General features: G+C 40.5%; 1 protein-coding gene and 1 long non-coding RNA gene across 2 annotated transcripts in view; one reads left to right on the top strand and one right to left on the bottom strand.

The window, feature by feature from the left end:
• LOC133553912 (uncharacterized) overlaps positions 1–17353 on the top strand; it is a 37763-nt gene extending 20410 nt beyond the window's left edge. Inside the window, exons 2-3 of the long non-coding RNA XR_009807009.1 lie at positions 7639–7734; positions 17016–17353. This is a non-coding gene — a long non-coding RNA (uncharacterized LOC133553912). The remainder of the gene's footprint in view (positions 1–7638; positions 7735–17015) is intronic.
• LOC133554472 (chemokine-like protein TAFA-2) overlaps positions 1–21376 on the bottom strand; it is a 334073-nt gene that overhangs the window by 102083 nt on the left and 210614 nt on the right. The window lies entirely within an intron of this gene.

Raw genomic sequence — 21376 nt, 5'->3', positions numbered from 1 at the left:
CTCCTCTGTGTGTTTAGTATTTCCTTTCCTTAGTTCCTGTCTAGTGCTCTTATTTTGGTTCAGCTTCCTGTTTGTCTCCCTGTGTCCTGTTTTCACTCAGCTGCGGCTGATTGGCATCCGGTCACACCTGATGTCAATCAGCCAACTCCTATTTTATCTGCTTTGTTGCTCCAGTCTGGGCTGGATCATTGTATTGTCATTCAGACTTGTTGTTGCCATATGTTGCTCTTGTCGTGTCTGTGATTCTTTTCAGCTATTACCTGTCGCGCTACATTTTGTCCTGGACGTCGTTGCGGTAAGCTGTTCTTGTTAGCCATTAGTTATTTCCAGTTTTTCTGTTATCCTCTAGCTTCCATGCTAAATTTCCTTTTTGTTTTGTAGCTTCCAGTGCTAGCTCTCTTAGTTTGTTCTTCTCCCCATGTGCGTGCTTTTTGTTTGTTCTTGTTCTATTATGTATATTAAATAGTGTCTTCATATTCTATGCCTGCCTCCGTCTCTGCATCTTGGGGTTCAACACCAACTAACTGTGACAAGGTGGAATTTACCCTGGATAACATTATCCGGTTTAGTGTAAACGGGGCCTTAATGCCTGAGCACCCCCTAGCTAAATAAAAAAAAAAAAAACACTTCTAGATACAGAGAAGGTGAAACAAATTGCAAAGTTGAATGTGTGTAATGTGGTACAAAGAAGAGCAAAGTTGATCCGTGCACAAAGACAAAGCCATAAGAAGAAACATTGCCACACCAGCCACCAGGCAAACACCTCTGGAGGACGAAATACGAATGGACTTCTAAACAACAAACAGCAATGTTGAGTTCAGGGGTGCAAGAAAAGCAAGATGACACAGAGGAGGAGAAGCAGAAAAAAAGAATTTCCGCTTTATGAAAAAAAAGTTGTATCTTAGTCTCCCTTCTCTAGCAGAAACTCACGCTGTGCAACCTGATTGAAATTTCCTGGTTTAATAGCTGTGAAATAAAGTAAAGGTTGGGGGGAGGGGGATGCAAGTACTGGAAATTAGACCACAGAAGTGAGAACTTGAGTAAGCCTGAGAAGCTAAAAGGAGAAAAGGGGAGAACTCGGCCCGATGAGCAGAGATTTTTGTTTGTCGATTGTATAATTATGTTAAAATTGCAAGGTCAAAGTCAGAGTATACAGCTTATAAAACTATTCATTTGAGGGATTTTTTACAGACTAACCAGGCAAACATACAGTACATTAGTACAAAGAAAAAATGAGATCATCATTTACACCAATTAAAAAGGTGTTACGCCACAATGGTGCACATGGAGGATAGTTGGAGAATAATGTTACGTCACAAAAGCAGTAATTAAAAAGCATATGATTTTACTCAAAGGTTCCACAGTGAAATACCTCAGCATCCACTTTTAAATCATTTTATTCTCTAACATTTATTTTTTGACACAGCCTTGAACGACAGTCGTTTAATCCAAATCATAATAGTGACGGTGTGGCATGTCGGCTTGACCTCAGAATGCGGAGACAGAAGGTAAAAAGTAATTGTATTGGAAAAAAACTCAAGTAACCCCAGCAGTAGATCATAAGTAAAATCCCTGCACACAGTCCAACAAACAGTCCCTCCAGGATTTTGCGATGTAACAATTGCGCCAATTCATGCAAATCCCCAAAAATCCCTGTAAATTACATGCAGCCTCATAATTTTGTTCAATCCCCACGATTTCCCTGTACATTTTGGCCAATCATCGATATTTTCGACAATCAAATTTGTCTCAGCACCATTCAAGGACAACTGTCTAACATTCTGTCTCCCTGTATAACTCAGTTCTTTGTTTACATTGACAGAGATTCAGCCATTTGCTCATTTACTAACAAGAATAACAACTTTTGATTGCTCTCAACAGTACCCCTATGTTCTTACTGAAAGTGTGAGTAAACTACGGGCAATGTGTTGGAACATAAGGGAAAGTTTACGATCCACTTTCAACTGTGAAACGTGCAAAAATGTGCACGAGATGGTATGCAAATTCTGGATGAGCAAACAGCAGACAATAGGGAAACAAACACCCCCAAAAAACTTACATTTTCCATTACAATTTTGAGAGAGAACTTTTCCAAAAATTGGCATAAAAAAGGCTCCCTTAGGGACTGGTAAATTGCTGTCAATGTTCAAAAGCGTGTAATTTAAAATGCAAATAAAGCATATTTTGTTAGATTTATTGAAATATTGTGGTTTTGTTGGTTTGAGTTCTAATAAAACACTTATAACACTGATTGCAAATTCCTAAAATATAATATTAATGGGAAAAAGGCTTAAAAAAAGACACGACTCTGCAGCATTGCATGGACATCGGGGCGGTGGCTCTGGATTTGCAGACCGGCATGGTGGTTCCTCTCTTTAAGAAGGGAAATCAGAGGGTGTATTCTAACTAAGATCTATTCAGGTGTACTGGAGAAGAAGTTACGTCGGATAGTCGAACCTCGGATACAGGAGGAACAGTGTAGGTTACGTCCTGGTACTGGAACTGTGCATCAGCTCTATACTCTCGGCAGGGTTCTTAAGTGTGCATTATAGTTTGCCCAACCAGTCTACATGTGCTTTGTGGACTTAGAGAAGGCCGCCAACCATGTCCCTCTGTATGTCTTGTGGGGAGTGCTAAGAGAGTACGGGGTATCCGATTGTCTTATTGTGGCGGTCCGCTCCTTGATCGTTGTCAGGGCTTGGTCCGTTTCCAGTGAGGGTTGGATTGTGTTCATACATTTTTAATGCTAATTGGACTTTTTTTTTAAAATAAAATCCACAAAGTTCAGCGAGCAAGTTTTGTTATCTGTCACCATGTGTGTTTACTTTTTGTGCAGGATGAATTTTATTTTTTTCCGCGCCATGACTAAGGAAGGTTGTTTGGTTGGGTCATACAACTGAATGCTGTGCACACACTCTCATTAAAGCACTCTACAATGTGATTTACTTATCTTGTCCACAAGTTGACACCTATCACACCACCAGATATTACTGCTATTTGAACTCACACTGTCTTGAGGCCCAAATTAAAGTAACCGACGGGACGCACTTGGCCCATGGGGCTTAGTTTGGACACACCTGGTTTAATAGGATGTAATTTGTAGCTAGTAAAATGCAACCCTAAAACAAAACACATGGCTAACCAGGGAATCAAAACGGATAAACGTTTAGTTTTTGATCACCTTTTCTGCAGTTTTCCCCAGTGCAAATTGATAATAAGCTTATGTCTTGTAATGATGCCATTTTTTAGTCATCTTAGTTTGACTTTGCCTTATTGGACTTGCTTTGTTCAAAGAAATCACATTGACTACTGTAATGGTCCCGACATTTTGCTAATCAATGCAGTGATGAAGAAGTGTGACAATACATTTGCCCATAATGTTCTAACAAGCACAAAAGGTCTTAGTGAGTCACCTCTTCACAAGCTGTTTTGGTTCTGTCAGCCTGGGTTTTCAAGTACAAGCCATGAATCAGAAAGCCTCCGAGCAAAGTTCACCATCTTTCTACCATCATAGATTATTATTTCCAGCATGTGGTTGAAAATATCAGCTATAAACACACTTTCCTCTTTCATAAAAAGCTTTCCCGGCTGCTTTCTGATGTCCCAGTTTAATATTTTAGCAAGCAGGCAGTCTGCCTCGCAAAAAAAACGTGAGAAAGTGCGTGTATTCCACATTCCTTGAATATGCTGTATCTGATTTGAAAGATTTTGTCGCACATTGAACACAAAATGTCATCATGCTTGTCGGCAGTTTTAGAATACACTGCCGGGTAACAACACATGTGTTATCAAGGACATACTCATCGATAAAGGTGAGGTTATGCAAATGATGTCCCACAGGAATTTGACAACAGTGCTAATTGAAGTTGAGATGGGGGGGGGGAAACAAGAGACAACCAAGGCGAAGCAACACTTAATAACGGCCAAATGGGAACAATATAATGTCTCTGAGCTGCTGGTAGGCAATATTACAAGATCATGACATCATCTGGTAGCAATACAAATGGCTGTAAACAATGACATATAAAAACGTGTCATGTCAAAAAGGCACTGATGCGTTCCTCGTATAGGTTTCCTTTTGTTTTGCACCGCTAACGATACATGATTAAATTTAAAGCGGCTTTGCCGTGCTTGCATTTCTACAAATTAAATATGTACAGTGAACATCAAAAACTTTTCTTACCTTCTGGTACCTGCTGATGTGTGTTTCGGATATGCGTAAGTCCTAAAAATGTGCGCGCTTCTGCCATTGTCGTCCGTGTCGACCCAAAGTTGATTTTTTTCTCTATCTTCTTGTTATGAGGCATACATCCTATGCTGTTGTCATTTTTAACATAAAGTAGTGTAAAGTTCTAACTTATATCTGTCAGTAGACTTTCTATGGAATCGCTAAAAACTACCGGTATAGTGAGTTTACATTATTCACCTAAGGAACCTTAGTTATTAGACAGTTTTTCACGGGACACATTTCTGGTGTTGTTGTTGCACTAGTGAGCCACGGATGAAAAGATGGTGCTCTGTTATTGATATAAGTAAAGTCTGAATGTCATTAAAACAGTTAGTTCCATCTTTTGACCCTTCTTTGACACCCGTCCTTGCACGCTACAACAAAGATGATGGGGAGAAGACGCTGTCGTAGTGGAGCCACGTATATAAGACCGCCCACAAAATGGCGCATCTGTACAACATGATGTTTGCTCTATTTTGACCAAAGTACCACCATTTCATGTTTTGTAGACCACAAGGGAGTGTTTTAAATTTAGAACAAAATCATAATTTTAATGCGTCTTACAATCCAGTGCGCCTTTTGTAATAAAATTGACCTGAATAGACGCGCTCGTCGGCAGTGCGCGTTATAATCCGGTGTGCCCTACAGTCCGGAAAATACGGAATTTTTTTGGAGGTGTTAGAAATTGCCTTGTAAATTAGCTAATGCTAATCACTAGCATGTCTATGGCAAACTCAATGTAAATTATCATCAAGCTAGCCCATTTAGGCAAAGTAGATTTTTATTTAATGCGTGTTAGCATTTTTTTTAGCAGGCATACTTGCTTTGTAGGCATTAAACATTGTAACATTACCTAAAGGCAGTCAGACTGAGTCTGCTTTTAGTGCTGCTTGAATGCTTGTTGACTCGCGCAATGTTTGAGCTGGTGCTTGGATTGCAAATGGACGTGATTTCAAGAAAAACAAAGGTATCGATATATAAATGATAAATAAATGGGTTGTACCTGTATAGCGCTTTTCTACCTTCAAGGTACTCAAAGCGCTTTGACACTACTTCCACATTTACCCATTCACACACACATTCACACACTGATGGAGGGAGCTGCCATGTAAGGCGCCAACCAGCACCCATCAGGAGCAAGGGTGAAGTGTCTTGCTCAGGACACAACGGACGTGACGAGGTTGGTACTAGGTGGGATTTGAACCAGGGACCCTCGGGTTGCGCACGGCCACTCTCCCACTGCGCCACGCCGTCCCTATATGTGGCACTCTATGATTTTACGTGACTAGACACCCGTAATAATCTTTTTTATTATGATTACCTTTTTCACCAAGTGGCTGATGGTATAGTGCAGTGGTTCTCAACCTTTTTTTTTTTTAGTGATGTACCACCTGTGAACATTTATTTAATTCAAGTACTGTACCCCCTAATCAGAGCAAAGGATTTTTGGTTGAAAAAAAGAGATGAAGTAAAATACAGCACTATGTCATCAGTTTCTGATTTATTAAATTGTATAACAGTGTAAAATATTGCTCATCTGTAGTGGTCTTTCTTGAACTATTTGGAAAAAAAGATATAAAAATAACTAAAAACTTGTTGAAAAATAAACAAGCGATTCAATTATAAATAAAGATTTCTACACATAGAAGTAATCATCCATTGAATTTCCCCCAGGGATCAATAAAGTACATTTTATTCTATTTTATTCTATTCTATTCTATCAACTTAAAGTGTCCTCTTTGGGGATTGTAATAGAGATCCATCTGGATTCATGAACTTAATTCTAAACATTTCTTCACAAAAATATTTATGAAACATGTCCACAGAAATGAATGTTGCATTGTTGCATTTCTTTTCACAGTTTATGGACTTACATTCATATTTTGTGAAGTATTATTCAATAGATATATTTATAAAGGATTTTGAATTGTTAATATTTTTAGAATATTTTGGAAAAATCTCACGTACCCTTTGGCATACCTTCAAGTACCCCCAGCGGTACGCGTACCCCCATTTGAGAACCACTGGTATAGTAGGTCAGTTTGACTTAATTCTACTTGGAATACGTATTTCTCTTATAAAGGTATGTATAAAAAATGGTAGGATGGTACTGTCTAGTTCCATAAATCTAGAAAACTCTGCTAACGAAAACTCCTGATGCATATTTAATTTGAAATACCAGGGAGATTCAGCAAAAAGCAAACCCCCCCTCAAAGGGGACACAAATGAGCATGTCTGATGGCCTACCTGACAACAATCATCTCTTCATCTTGCACTACATCTGCCTCATTTGCCCTTTGCCACTTCCTTATTTCCAGCAGTGTGGGAGACAATGCTTGTGGCTGTTTTGCTTTCGTTCATGTCAAACAGTTTCCTTGTGTGCTAAATAGTGCTTTTAGCTATTTTGCTTTTGTTTATGTCAAAGTTCTCGTGCGCTAACTCCTCAGTGTTTCCCGGGCTGCCCATCTTGCTCGGAGCAGAACCAACCCTACCTGCTCGATCTGCCAAGTGATGCCCAAGCAACTTGGAATACTTAGTAAACAAAGCTACAAGTTACTCCCGATTAAATGCAGCTAAACTACAGGAGAACTGTAGTAACCTACACGGCAAAAGTAACTTGCTACATCAAAGTATATACTGTATATATATTTATAATGTATTTATAGATGACCCCCGGCATGACATGCATTAAGCAACAGATTTGTGTGAAGTGAACTGAATTATTTTTATATAGCGCTTTTCTCTAGTGACTCAAAGCGCTTTTACATAGTGAAACCTAATATCTAAGTTATATTTAAACCAGTGTGGGTGGCACTGGGAACAGGTGGGTAAAGTGTCTTTCTTCGTGGACAAAACGGCAGTGGCCAGGATGGCGGAAGAGGGCATCGAACCTGGAACCCTCAAGTTGCTGGCCTGTCCACCCAACCGAGCCATACCGCCCCACATTTAAGCTTCCATTTGTACGATATTTAGATCTATGGGCCCACATGTATAGCATCAATAGTAATGTAACTGAGAGTGTACAAATAACCCCAATAAGGATCAATTACTATTAACTATCTGTCATTTAGCTGCGGACACCCAACAACTACATCTAGGGGTCCCTGCATCCCACTATATGTATGTGTAATCTATTATAAATCTATAATGGTATTAATTTTCTCTGCCATTGTTAAAAAAACAGAATTATCTATATCTTCACATTACTAAAACAACGACTTGTGTGCTTTTTGGGAACAGTTGGTAATGGTTGAATGCAGCAAAACTTTTCATGATCTCAACTCACCTTAATGTGTGTTCCTAAATCTGTGTTGGATGTCTGCAAAGAGCAGATTTTGGTTTACAGAGTGAACAACTAAAGACTGAGGTTTTGGGAATTGTATTCTCAACGCATACCTTTGTCTAAATAGGGCCAATGACACGCATTATTGTGGGTTCCTGGACTTCGTCTTCATCACTAAAGGAAAAAGCTAATCCGTGGGAGAGAATCTCTCTGCCATTTTCCAGTAAGTTGAATTTTATCTATTTTTTTATTCGTCAGGTTTAGGGTTTCTACAGGTATCAGAAAATCAAATTTAAGATATTTTTCAATGCCATTTTAATGCCAAATGAATGCCTATTGTTTGATATAGTTATCATATAATATCAAAAGCTGACAAGTGTCACACACATCACTGTAAGAATCTGACAATGATAATGTTGAATCGTTGAAAAGTAAACATTAACTGTGACTATCTAATGAATTGGAATTGGCTCGCAAGAATGTTTAATTTGACAATTTACTTTTATGTATTTATTTTTCTGTAGTAGCATCCGGTGTCCTGACTTTGTGCACGGCAATAGAAAACAGCCAATTAAAAGGTTCCGTCTGTCAATCATCACACTGTACCTGAATTAGTAAAGAGGATCTGCACTTAAACCTTCAAAATTAAAATTAAAATCTGAATTACTTCATCAATGTAAAATGCCCGAAAGTCATTTTTTAAATTGCATCTCTTTAAAACAAGTGGAAAAAATGCATATCCTCTGAAAAGTATGAGTTATAACAGCCACAAACTGGAGAATACGTTTTTTTTTTTTTTTTTTTTTAATTATCAGACTGTAATAAAGAAAATAAGTAGTTTCAAGGTTTTATGGAGTAATAAATGGACAACTGAGAATGAAAATGATGCATGTGTTCTCAAATGGATGATTGATTTAAACATTTTAGAAAAATAAATGTCATGTAATGATATTTGGGGAAAAAGGCCAATAAGATGCATTAAAAATTAGATCAGTTAAATATCTTAAATAGATTGTATTTTACCCCCTTTTAGATGTTCAAAACGTGTACAGAAGATAGCAAGTTTTGCATAAAGTGTCTAGCGGCTGAAGGAACACTTGTTCATTTACTTTGGGAATGTCAGTGGATAAAGCCCTGTTTATACTGCACACCACATCTGAATTTTTTGCCCTCAAGTGACACAGGTCTGATTTTTTTTGCCAGTCAAAACGCTCCAAAGTGGCATCAGATTCAGGACGTAACAGGAGATAGTCCTGATACCGATTGGAATTTGAACTTTTCAATTGTGACTGCAGTCTAAACTCAATGCGACCTAAACGTGACCCGAGTGCTACTTTTTTGTCAGCTGTGGGTGGGCTATGTTATTTGTGTCCGCCGGAAAGACGCAGTCGCCAGCGGTAACGGTTATTTCCTCACGACATCTGGTGTCAGTTAGGGCTGGCTGATATGGGCTTTTCTTAATATCTTTGTATTTTTAGGCCATGTCACAATGCAGGATATATACCTCGATATTTTGCCTTAGCCTTGAATGAAAACTTGATGCATATAATCACAGCAGTATGATGCTTCTATGTGTCTACATGAAAGCATTCTTGTTCATACTGCATTAATTATGCTATTTTGTTTTAACTTTCATGCAGAGAGGGAAATCATAACTAAGTCACTTTACCAAAACTGTATTTATTAAAGAGTTATTAAGCAGTGGCACAAACATTCATGTCATTTCAAAACAGAAAGTGCAAGATTGTCAGAGACATTTTAAAACAAGCTATAAGTGCACTTTTGTGCATGATGTCACCAATATGACATATGATATATCAAAACAACATTAAAATAAAGTATAATTTTTGTACAGAATGTAACTACAATATTTAAAAACAAATAAGCTGCATGATGTCACACAAAATTATTCAATAACTGTCAAATAAAAATGAGCTGCATATTAGGTTCCTGCAGACGTTATCTCCTTCTGTTGTTTACTTTTTTTTCATACGTTGTTGTTGTGGAAATAGTTGCAATGGCATTTTATTGGTGTGGCACCGGCCGGAGATATTGACATGCAGTTTCAATCACTCCTCATTCTCTAGCGGGTGACTTTTCAAATGATTAGCAGCGTGGTTATTTTTTGTATTAAAGATGGCGGCGCCCGGACGGGCTGCGCTCTCGAGGAGCTCCTGCTAAAGATGGAACATTTGGCAGAAATACCGGACAATTCCAAAAACTTTATGGCTGGCTCGCATCGTGGTCACTCCGTGATCACGTACGACCGCCAGACACTTCTGGATGTGGACGAATCGGGCCGTTTTGGACTGATAGACACTTGCGTGCTAGACTTGCTAACTAGCATGGGAATACATCGGCGGCTACATCCAGCGGCCTGTGAAGCAGGGGAGTCTAGTAGCAGCGGGGGCCGTCTACGGAGCAGACGCCAGCGGTGTGATCGGAAACGCGGATGCCGAGCGGGGCTTAAAACAAAGCAGAAGGCTAATCCCCACAGAACACCACTTTCCTCCATCCCGAAGACGGATTTAGATGGAAAATGCGAGACTACTGGTCTGGGTAAGGAGTCAGTTAAATTAGAACAAGTTTTTTCTGCTTTGAGTGTTTCAGAGCTGGACATGTGTTTTACTGAGGTGGCTAACTATGATGCGTGCACTTTATCAAAGCAACAAACAAACAATCGGAAAATCCCCGTTACTGAGGAGGCTAACTATGATGCGTGCAGTTTATCAAAGCAACAAACAAACAATCGGAAAATCCCCGTTACTGAGGTGGCTAACCATGATGTGTGCAGTTTATCAAAGCAACAAACAAACAATCGGAAAATCCCCGTTACTGAGGTGGCTAACCATGATGCGTGCAGTTTATCAAAGCAACAATCAAACAATCGGAAAATTCCTGTCGTATCAATTCCTAGATATGGTCGTAACTATACTAAATGCACTGGGCATAATAAACACAACATTATTAATATTGCTACTACGGATAATTTGATCAAAAACTCCCTAAAACAGCCCACTACCTATAATATAGGTTTTTTAAACATAAGATCATTGTCTCCTAAAACGTTGTTAGTTAATGATATTATCAGAGACAACAATCTTAACGTCATCGGTCTCAGCGAAACCTGGCTTAAACCAAACGACTTTTTTGCGCTAAATGAGGCATGTCCTCCTAACTTTACACATGCGCATATTGCCCGTCCGCTCAAAAGGGGTGGGGGGGTCGCACTAATATACAACGAAAACTTTAACCTTAGTCCTAACATAAATAATAAATATAAATCGTTTGAGGTGCTTACTATGAGGTCTGTCACACCGCTGCCTCTACACCTGGCTGTTATCTACCGCCCCCCAGGGCCCTATTCGGACTTTATTAATGAATTCTCAGAGTTCGTTGCTGATCTAGTGACACACGCCGATAATATAATCATAATGGGGGACTTTAATATCCATATGAATACCCCATCGGACCCACCGTGCGTAGCGCTCCAGACTGTAATTGATAGCTGTGGTCTCACACAAATAATAAATGAACCCACGCATCGCAACGGTAATACGATAGACCTAGTGCTTGTCAGGGGCATCACCGTTTCCAAAGTTACGATACTCCCGTGTACTAAAGTATTGTCCGATCATTACCTTATAAAATTCGAGGTTCAGACGCATGTTCGTCAAACTAATAATAATAATACCTGCTATAGCAGCCGCAACATTAATACAGCCACAACGACAACTCTTGCTGACCTACTGCCCTCGGTAATGGCACCATTCCCAAAGTATGTGGGCTCTATTGATAACCTCACTAACAACTTTAACCACGCCCTGCGCGAAACCATTGATAACATAGCACCGCTAAAGTTAAAAAAGGCTCCAAAAAAGCGCATCCCGTGGTTTACAGAAGAAACTAGAGCTCAGAAATTATTATGTAGAAAGCTGGAACGCAAATGGCGCACGACTAAACTTGAGGTGCACCATCAAGCATGGAGTGATGGTTTAATAACTTATAAACGCATGCTTACCTTAGCTAAAGCTAAATATTACTCAAATCTCATCCACCGTAATAAAAACGATCCTAAATTTTTGTTTAGTACGGTAGCATCGCTAACCCAACAAGGGATTCCTTCCAGTAGCTCAACCCACTCAGCTGATGACTTTATGCAATTCTTTAGTAAGAAAATTGAAGTCATTAGAAAGGAGATTAAAGACAATGCGTCCCAGCTACAACGGGGTTCTATTAACACTGACACGATTGTATATACGGCGGATACTGCCCTCCAAAATAGTTTCTCTCGTTTTGAGGAAATAACATTAGAGGAATTGTTACAACGTGTAAATGGAATAAAACAGACAACATGTTTACTTGACCCTCTTCCTGGGAAACTGATCAAGGAGCTTTTTGTATTATTAGGTCCATCAGTGCTAAATATTATAAACTTATCACTCTCCTCGGGCACTGTTCCCCTAGCATTCAAAAAAGCGGTTATTCATCCTCTTCTTAAAAGACCTAACCTCGATCCTGACCTCATGGTAAATTACCGACCGGTGTCTCACCTTCCCTTTATTTCAAAAATCCTTGAAAAAATTGTTGCGGAGCAGTTAAATGAACACTTAGCGTCTAACAATCTATGTGAAACCTTTCAATCCGGTTTCAGGGCAAATCACTCCACGGAGACAGCCCTCGCAAAAATGACTAATGATCTATTGCTAACGATGGATTCTGATGCGTCATCTATGTTGCTGCTCCTCGATCTTAGCGCTGCTTTTGATACCGTCGATCATAATATTTTATTAGAACGTATCAAAACACGAATTGGTATGTCAGACTTAGCCCTGTCTTGGTTTAACTCTTATCTTACTGATAGGATGCAGTGTGTCTCCCATAACAATGTGACCTCGGACTACGTTAAGGTAACGTGTGGAGTTCCCCAGGGTTCGGTCCTTGGCCCTGCACTCTTCAGCATCTACATGCTGCCGCTAGGTGACATCATACGCAAATACGGTATTAGCTTTCACTGTTATGCTGATGACACCCAACTCTACATGCCCCTAAAGCTGACCAACACGCAGGATTGTAGTCAGCTGGAGGCGTGTCTTAATGAAATTAAACAATGGATGTCCGCTAACTTTTTGCAACTCAACGCCAAAAAAACGGAAATGCTGATTATCGGTCCTGCTAGACACCGAACTCTATTTAATAATACAACTCTAACATTTGACAACCAAACAATTAAACAAGGCGACACGGTAAAGAATCTGGGTATTATCTTCGACCCAACTCTCTCCTTTGAGGCACACATTAAAAGCGTTACTAAAACGGCCTTCTTTCATCTCCGTAACATCGCTAAAATTCGCTCCATTCTGTCCACTAAAGACGCTGAGATCATTATCCATGCGTTTGTTACGTCTCGCCTCGACTACTGTAACGTATTATTTTCGGGTCTCCCCATGTCTAGCATTAAAAGATTACAGTTGGTACAAAATGCGGCTGCTAGACTTTTGACAAGAACAAGAAAGTTTGATCACATTACGCCTGTACTGGCTCACCTGCACTGGCTTCCTGTGCACTTAAGATGTGACTTTAAGGTTTTACTACTTACGTATAAAATACTACACGGTCTAGCTCCATCTTATCTTGCCGATTGTATTGTACCATATGTCCCGGCAAGAAATCTGCGTTCAAAGGACTCCGGCTTATTAGTGATTCCCAAAGCCCAAAAAAAGTCTGCGGGCTATAGAGCATTTTCCGTTCGGGCTCCAGTACTCTGGAATGCCCTCCCGGTAACAGTTCGCGATGCCACCTCAGTAGAAGCATTTAAGTCTCACCTTAAAACTCATTTGTATATACTAGCCTTTAAATAGACTCCCTTTTTAGACCAGTTGATCTGCCGTTTCTTTTCTTTTTCTTCTATGTCCCTCTGTGTATCGGCTGGGGACATCTCTGCGCTGCTGGTCCGCTACCCTTGGGATGGTTTCCTGCTGGCTCCGCTGTGAACGGGACTCTCGCTGCTGTGTTTGGACTGGACTCTCGCGACTGTGTTGTATCCATTGTGGATTGAACTTTCACAGTATCATGTTAGACCCGCTCGACATCCATTGCTTTCCTCCTCTCTAAGGTTCTCATAGTCATCATTGTCACCGACGTCCCACTGGGTGTGAGTTTTCCTTGCCCTTATGTGGGCCTACCGAGGATGTCGTGGTGGTTTGTGCAGCCCTTTGAGACACTAGTGATTTAGGGCTATATAAGTAAACATTGATTGATTGATTGATTGTAGCAACGCTTTTGCCGCATGTATGTTGAACAAATTGCCGCTTAAAGCCAAACCACCGCCGGAGGATGGATCCTGCGCTGTTTTTCTTGGGAATCAATTCTTCCTCCATTTGTTACCAGATTCGCACCTTCTCTCTCTCGTGATACCACGCGCACCTCACCGCTACCTCTCTGCTTCGCGGGAGCGTGTGACGTTGCACATATGACGTGTGTAAAAAGGTGCGCTTTGATTACTACGTCTCTGTGAGAAGGAGAGACAAGAAAGAGTGGAAAACGCATGGATTGTAATGCCTGCAGCTAAAAGTAACTGCGTGAGAAGTCATTCTCGAATATCACGATATAGTCATTTTCTATATCGCACGGAGACAAACTGATCCGGAAAGCCGGCCAAACCATTTGCACGCAGTTGGAGGTGTTTGTGTCAGTGAGGGACACAAAAACCTTTCTGGCTAAACGGAGCCGTGACGTGTTCTGCATGCAGTTAGAGAGTATTTACGGACCACGCAGAAAACTTGCACCACAGCCGCAAACGCACCTGTTGAAAACCCGGGTTAAGCGAGTGCTGGTATGTTTGTCGGCATGAAACTTTCACATTTTTTCCATCTTGAATCTTTTATCAAGGCATACAGAGTCATGTTCTAGAATAAGCACGCAGCTCAGCTTGACTGTGGAGAAGCTTCTTAAGAGGGCAGACAGCCCGTCTCCACACATCACATTAGAGAGCCTCTTTGACTAGTGGATTCATGTTGGCCTGTGTGCATGTGTGAGGTCTTCCACGTGCACTTACAAGAAGAACCTGCATGCGTGCCTGGCTAACTCAGCTCATGTGAGAGTCTGGTGTTGTATCTGTGTCCTAGCGCAGGGTTTTTCAACCACTGTGTACCACTGTACAGTCTGGTGTGCAGTGAGAGATTATCTAACTTCACCTATTTGAGTGAAAAATATTTTTTGCAAACCAGTAATTATAGTCTGCAAATGTTGTATTTTTGTTGAGTGTCGGTGCTGTCCAGAGCTCGGCAAAGTAATCGTGAAATACTCTTCCATATCAGTAGGTGGCAGCCGGTAGCTAATTGCTTTGTAGATGTCGGTAACAGCGGGAGGCAGTGTGAAGGTAAAAAGGTGTCTAATGCTTAAACCAAAAATAAACAAAAGGGGAGTGCCTTTCAGAAAAGTTATTGAAGCTTAGGGAAGGCTATGCAGAACAACACTATAACTGAACTGGCAACAAACTAAATAAAAACACAATGCTAGATGGCAGCAAAGACTTACTGTGGAGCAAAGACGGCGTCCAAAATGTACATCCGAACATACCCTGACCATCAACAATGTCCCCACAAAGAAGGATAAAAACAACTTAAATATTGTTGATTGCTAAAACAAAGTATCCATCCATCTTCTTCCGCTTATCCAAGGTCTGGTCGCGGGGGCAGCAGCCTAAGCAGGGAAGCCCAGACTTTCCTCTCCCCAGCCACTTCGTCTAGCTCTTCCCGTGGGATCCCGAGGCGTTCCCAGGTCAGCCGGGAGACATAGTCTTCCCAACGTGTCCTGGGTCTTCCCCGTGGCTTCCTACTAGTTGGACGTGCCCTAAACACCTCCCTAGGGAGGCGTTCGGGTGGCATCCTGACCAGATGCCCGAGCCACCTCATCCGGCTTCTCTCGATGTGGAGGAGCAGCGGCTTTAATTTTAGCTCCTCCCGGATGGCAGAGCTACTCACCCTATCTTTAAGGGAAAGCCCCGCCACCCGGTGGAGGAAACTTATTTCGGCCGCTTGTATCTGTGATCTTATCCTTTCGGTCATGACCCAAAGCTAATGACCATAGGTGAGGATGTTGAACGTAGATCTACCAGTAAATTGAGAGCTTTGCCTTCTGGCTCAGCTCCTTCTTCACCACAACAAATTGGTACTACGTCCGCATTACTGAAGACGCCGCACCGATCCGCCTGTCGATCTCACGATCCACTCTTCCCTCACTCGTGAACAAGACTCCTAGGTACTTGAACTCCTCTACTTGGGGCAGGGTCTCCTCCCCAACCCGGAGATGGCACTCCACCCTTTTCCGGGCGAGAACCATGGACTCGGACTTGGGGGTGCTGATTCTCATTCCGGTCGCTTCACACTCGGCTGCGAACCGATCCAGTGAGAGCTGAAGATCCCGGCCAGATGAAGCCATCAGGACCACATCATCTGCAAAAAGCAGAGACCTAATCCCACGGTCACCAAACCGGAACCCCTCAACGCCTTGACTGCGCCTAGAAATTCTGTCCATAAAAGTTATGAACAGAATCGGTGACAAAGGACAGCCTTGGCGGAGTCCAACCCTCACTGGAAATGTGTTCGACTTACTGCCGGCAATGCGGACCAAGCTCTGACACTGATCATACAGAGAGCGGACCGCCACAATAAGACAGTCCGATACCCCATACTCTCTGAGCACTCCCGATGTACTTCCCGGGGGACACGGTCGAATGCATTCTCCAAGTCCGCAAAGCACATTTAGACTAGTTGGGCAAACTCCCATGCACCCTCAAGAATGCTGCCGAGAGTATAGAGTTGGTAAAGGTAGAGTTGGTAAAACAAAGTAGATGCGGGAAATATCGCTCAAAGGAAGAAAGGAAAATTCCAAAAAAAGAGAAAAAGCCACCAAAATAGGATCTTAAACATTACAAACAGGAAAACACCAAAAAACTCAAAATAAGTCACGTCATGATGTGACAGGTCGTGACCGTACACCTACTTTGAGACAAGAGCTATAGTGATGCATGGTTGGTTATGGTTTAAAGTCATATCCAACAATTGCAACAACAACTTCTTATTGTCAACTTAATTTCGTTTTTTAATGACTTCTGCTGGTGGTGTGCCTTGGCTCAAAAAAGGCTGAAAAACACTGTCCTCGCGTATGTGGTCTCCTATAAGTGTAAACAGGGTGTCTTTCAGAGAAACTTTGTGGCCTTTAACCAGCAGCGATGTATGGAGATTGCCGCCGATAGATTGTGAATCAATGAGGCGACAGTGTGTGGTGAAGTGATCAGCATAAGCACTATTCTGCATTTCCTTGAAAGTCCAAGCCAAGCTGTTTCGACTAGACTGATGTGAGTGCCACTAAGCCACCAAGATAACATCTGTGTTTGGCTTAATTGGAGGCAATCTGCAGGATGTCTGGAATCTGAAGTGAATGGTAAATGGTAAATAGGCTGTACTTGTAAAGCACTTTTCTACCTTTTTTTTTTTCAAGGAACTCAAAGCGCTTCGACACTATTTCCACATTCACCCACGGCGCTAACCAGGACCCATCAGGAGCACGGGTGAAGTGTCTTGCTCAAGGATACCACGGATGTGACAAGGATGGTAGAAGGTGGGGATTGAAACTAACCCTCAGATTGCTGGCACGGCCACTCTACCGCCTTCGCCACGCCGTCGCCCAAGTCACAAAACAAAGCCTGTAATTTGAAATTTTATTTGTTTGTTTTGTTTACAGGCCTTCAGCTTTAAGCAAATACAAGCTGTTTTAACTGTTTTTAATACTGTCAACATTATAAGGTTGTGCTTATAAAAATTAGCTGTACTGTCGTTAAAAATTGCATCTTTATTGAATAGCACATTTTTCTTTAACAACGTGCATGAAAAATGCACTACAGTTATTTCAAGAATTCATAAACAAATTAATAATGTGTTCAACAGTGGCAGGTCGTGCGTTTCCCACCTAGGCCTTCAATAATGTCCGACTTCAATGATTACCTCTCAAAACACCATAATTGATGTCAACACATCTCCAGAACACATTTACGCCCTACTGAGTATTGAATTACCACCAACAGTGTACATAATGGGTTATTTTCAGGCGCATTTAAAAATCAATAAACGCGCATCAGCAATTAAAACATATCTTATGTGGCACAGTCAAAATCAAAATTGCAAAAAACATTAAATGTGAAATTTTTTTAAATAAAATATCTGAACTCAAAATCTGTAGAACTCATTCGAGCTTCCGGGGTTGGCCGAGATGGTCTCACAAGATGTAGTTTCTCTTTAAATATCCTTTTTGAAAATGGCCTTGCAAATATATGTATTGTCTTGTTTGATCATCAAAGATTCAGACAAGGCGTGTTGGCTGAGTTCTTAAAGTTGCTAACTCTTTAGTATGGGGAACACATTCCAGGTAACAAAGACTGGATTTCAAGTTATTTGGACACTAAGGGAACATATTATAAGTAACAAAGACTTAATTTAAAGTTATTTGGTTAGGGTTAGGGTTAGAGGGTTGGGGTTACAATAAAACCATACTTAATAATGACTGATTAAGAGCCAATATGTTATTAATTTGCATGTTATTAAGCAACTAATTAATGGTGAATATGTTCCCCATACTACAGTGTTACCTTAAAGTTCACTCCACAAGATGCTCATCAAAAACATCGGTTACTGTGCATCTTTACAGTGCACGGAAGCCTGCATTGTTGATTCTGAAGGATTCGGGCAGATTTCGTACAACATGGCAACATCAGATTGCTGAATTCTGATTGGATAAAAACTCTCTAACCTAAAAACTACAGCACTGGAAGAAGCATGATATACATGAAGAGAATACGAAAACTTTAAGATATTTAGGGAAAGTAAATTAAAAAATTACCTTTATCTTTAATGATGATTATAATTTCTGGTTATATTAGGCCAGCAGAGACAGCCTTGCTGGCCCTGACGGCACACCACTGGTGTTCAAGAGACGACTTATACTGTATGCATATTAGACATTTAAGAACATCAACCTGGGCATGGGCCGGAATGACAGTCTGACTGTATGATAACCTTTGGTGAACATTTCACAGTTCTGTGGAATAATAAAGGCTCTAAAATGAGATATCTTAAATGTCCTCATTGATTAAAAAAAAGAGAAGGACACTTTGAAACTTGTTCAAAGTTAAAAATGTTTCACACCAAATCAAGAACGCCACCGGCTAGCTTACGTTACCATTAGGGGTTTAAAAGATGATGTAATTTTTAAATGTCCATAATTTTCACACTTACTACTTGAATAATGTTAATTGCATGAACACAGCCAATTGATGAAAAAGACACTTCTAAATAAAATTAGGTAGTAGCTTCACACTTGCTCACAACTTATCCATGAGGGGGTTTTGGAATTGTTGGATTGTGTATTTAATCAATGTTGATTAATCTGCCGCCTTAATTGTAATTTTGTGTTATAGTTAGAAGTTATTGATTGCGTCATGTAAGCCAGAGCCATGTGCAGGTGGGGCTGTGTGATACTTCACGTTGCACTTGCACAATACTTGAAGGATTTCTGACATCTACTTTCTCTCGTACCAAAGAAACAGTACAGTATTTAGGGTACCGATTACATTTTAACCAATACTAGTACTGAATTGGTATTTGAACAATGGCGGCAGTGCTTAAAGGGGAACTGTGCTTTTTTTTTTAGAATTTTGCCTATCGTTCACATCCAATATTATCATTATGAAATACATGACAACCAACAGATTTTTTTAAAATGCATTGTAAATATTAAATAAACGTAAATAAAAGTTCACTTACAATGGGAGCTCCACTATTCCACCCTTAAAATCCGGTCAATAACCATTCAAAAAGCGCCTAACAATATTATTTATTATTGCAGTTCATAAATCATGCATTTCACCTGGACATGAGACGTCTGAGTAGGTAGTTCGACAAGTTGAGAAACTTTGACAGTCAATTTAGGACCTGGAACTGGCGAGAATGACACAAAAAACGCTTGTACCCCACCCTGTTTCTTTGGAGTTGGCAGAGTTGTTTAGAAGTGACACCGAGGAAGAAGTTTTCATCGGATTTAGCGATTAGGAGTGACAGATTGTTTGGTAAACGTATAGCATGTTCTATATGTTATAGTTATTTGAATGACTCTTACCATAATATTTTGCGTTAACATACCAGGCACGTTCTCAGTTTGTTATCTATGCGTCATATAACGTAAACTTATTCAGCCTCACTATTTTTTTTTTTTTTAAATTGCCTTTCAAATGTCTATTCTTGGTGTTGGATATTATCAAATAAATTTCCCCCAAAAATGCGACTTATACTCTAATGCGACTTATATATGTTTTTTTTTCCTTCTTTATTATGCATTTTCAGCCGGTGCAATTTTTACTCCGGAGCGACCTCTATTCCGAAAAATGCGCTATATATTTTTTTCCATCATGAAAAGTGAGGCTCTCCCTCACCTGCGTACACTGACCAACTGACCTAAAGATACAGCTGTGAGAATGACACAAAAAACGCTTGTTCCCCACCCTGTTTCTTTGTGAAGATTATGAGACATTCTTCATCTAAATGGGAATATATGAACATCCCAAGAGTCGACGTCCTAATGACAGCAGACATTTTACAGTAAGTGATGTTTCTTTTTGCTTGTTGCTAATGAAGTCTAAAGTGAGTAATAATCAGAGAAGAAGAAAAAAATAGCAAAAGTGATGTCTTTTTTTGAATTAATATGCCGCTTATGCTTAAAATGATCAAAATAACTAAATATTACATGTCATTTTAAATGTGGCCATTTACATATTACATACATACTCACATCATGTATATAAAACACTAATGGAGTTGGTGTTTGTATTTTTTTAGGGGCTCTATAGGCAGAATTGAACGGCTTCCAGAGAATCCATTGTAAGTGGACTTTAATAGAATATATTTAATATTTAGAATGCATTAACAATGTTGGTGTGTTAAAGTTAGTAGTAGCTTTGAAAAGAAGTCCCGACTGTATGCTTCTGTCACAATACCACATTACTTACAAGACGTTACTTGTATTATATCACCGCCAAACATGTGTTGCAGGTGTTGTCAAAATTGGATCTCGGAATGATCATTCACGTGTTCATTTCGTCTCGCATTGACTATTGCAACTCTCTTTACACCCTTTTTAACAAGTCAACGCTAAAGAGACTTCAGACTGTACAAAATGCGGCTGCCAGACTTTTGACCGGTGCACCCGGAACACCCTTGTTTTATACAGTCGTCAATGGCTTCCCATTAAAATACGCATCGAGTTTAACATTTAAGTCCTGACATTCCGTGCGTTGCATATTGGGTTCCCTCAGTACATCACTGACTTGTTGTTATGGCCCTACTCCTCAGGGCGCAGCCTCCGGTATTCAGGCTAGGGTCTTGTAAAGATCCTGAAAACTCTTTTTAAAACCCGTGAAGACCTGGCATTCCACGCTATAGCTCCCAGGCTCTGGAACAATTTGCACCAGTCCCTTCGTGATCTTGATTGTGTTGAAACTTTTAAGAAACATTTCAAAACTTCTCTTTTTTCAGTAAAGCTTTTAGTTAATGCACCGTTTAACTGTACATTTTAGCCCACTTTGTATTCTTTTTATGATGTTGCCCCTTTTGTTTTAAATTGAATTGTTGTTTTACTTTACCTATGTTTTGTACAGCGCTGTGTGATTTTATCTGTGAAAAGCCCTGTGGAGGGGGGTGTGGCCTGCGGGCCTGCCGCGGAATGGGGTGTGCCTTGACTGGCCTCGAAGACGGCCACAGGTGAGTGTAAGGCCCAGGTGGGCCTTGTTATCTAATCACCTGTCACCTTTATTA

This window comes from Nerophis ophidion, linkage group LG06 (assembly GCF_033978795.1).
Source record: "Nerophis ophidion isolate RoL-2023_Sa linkage group LG06, RoL_Noph_v1.0, whole genome shotgun sequence".
Lineage (NCBI taxonomy): Eukaryota > Metazoa > Chordata > Actinopteri > Syngnathiformes > Syngnathidae > Nerophis > Nerophis ophidion.
Note: the sequence above shows the minus strand (reverse complement) of the source record. Positions and strands in the feature narration are given on the sequence as shown.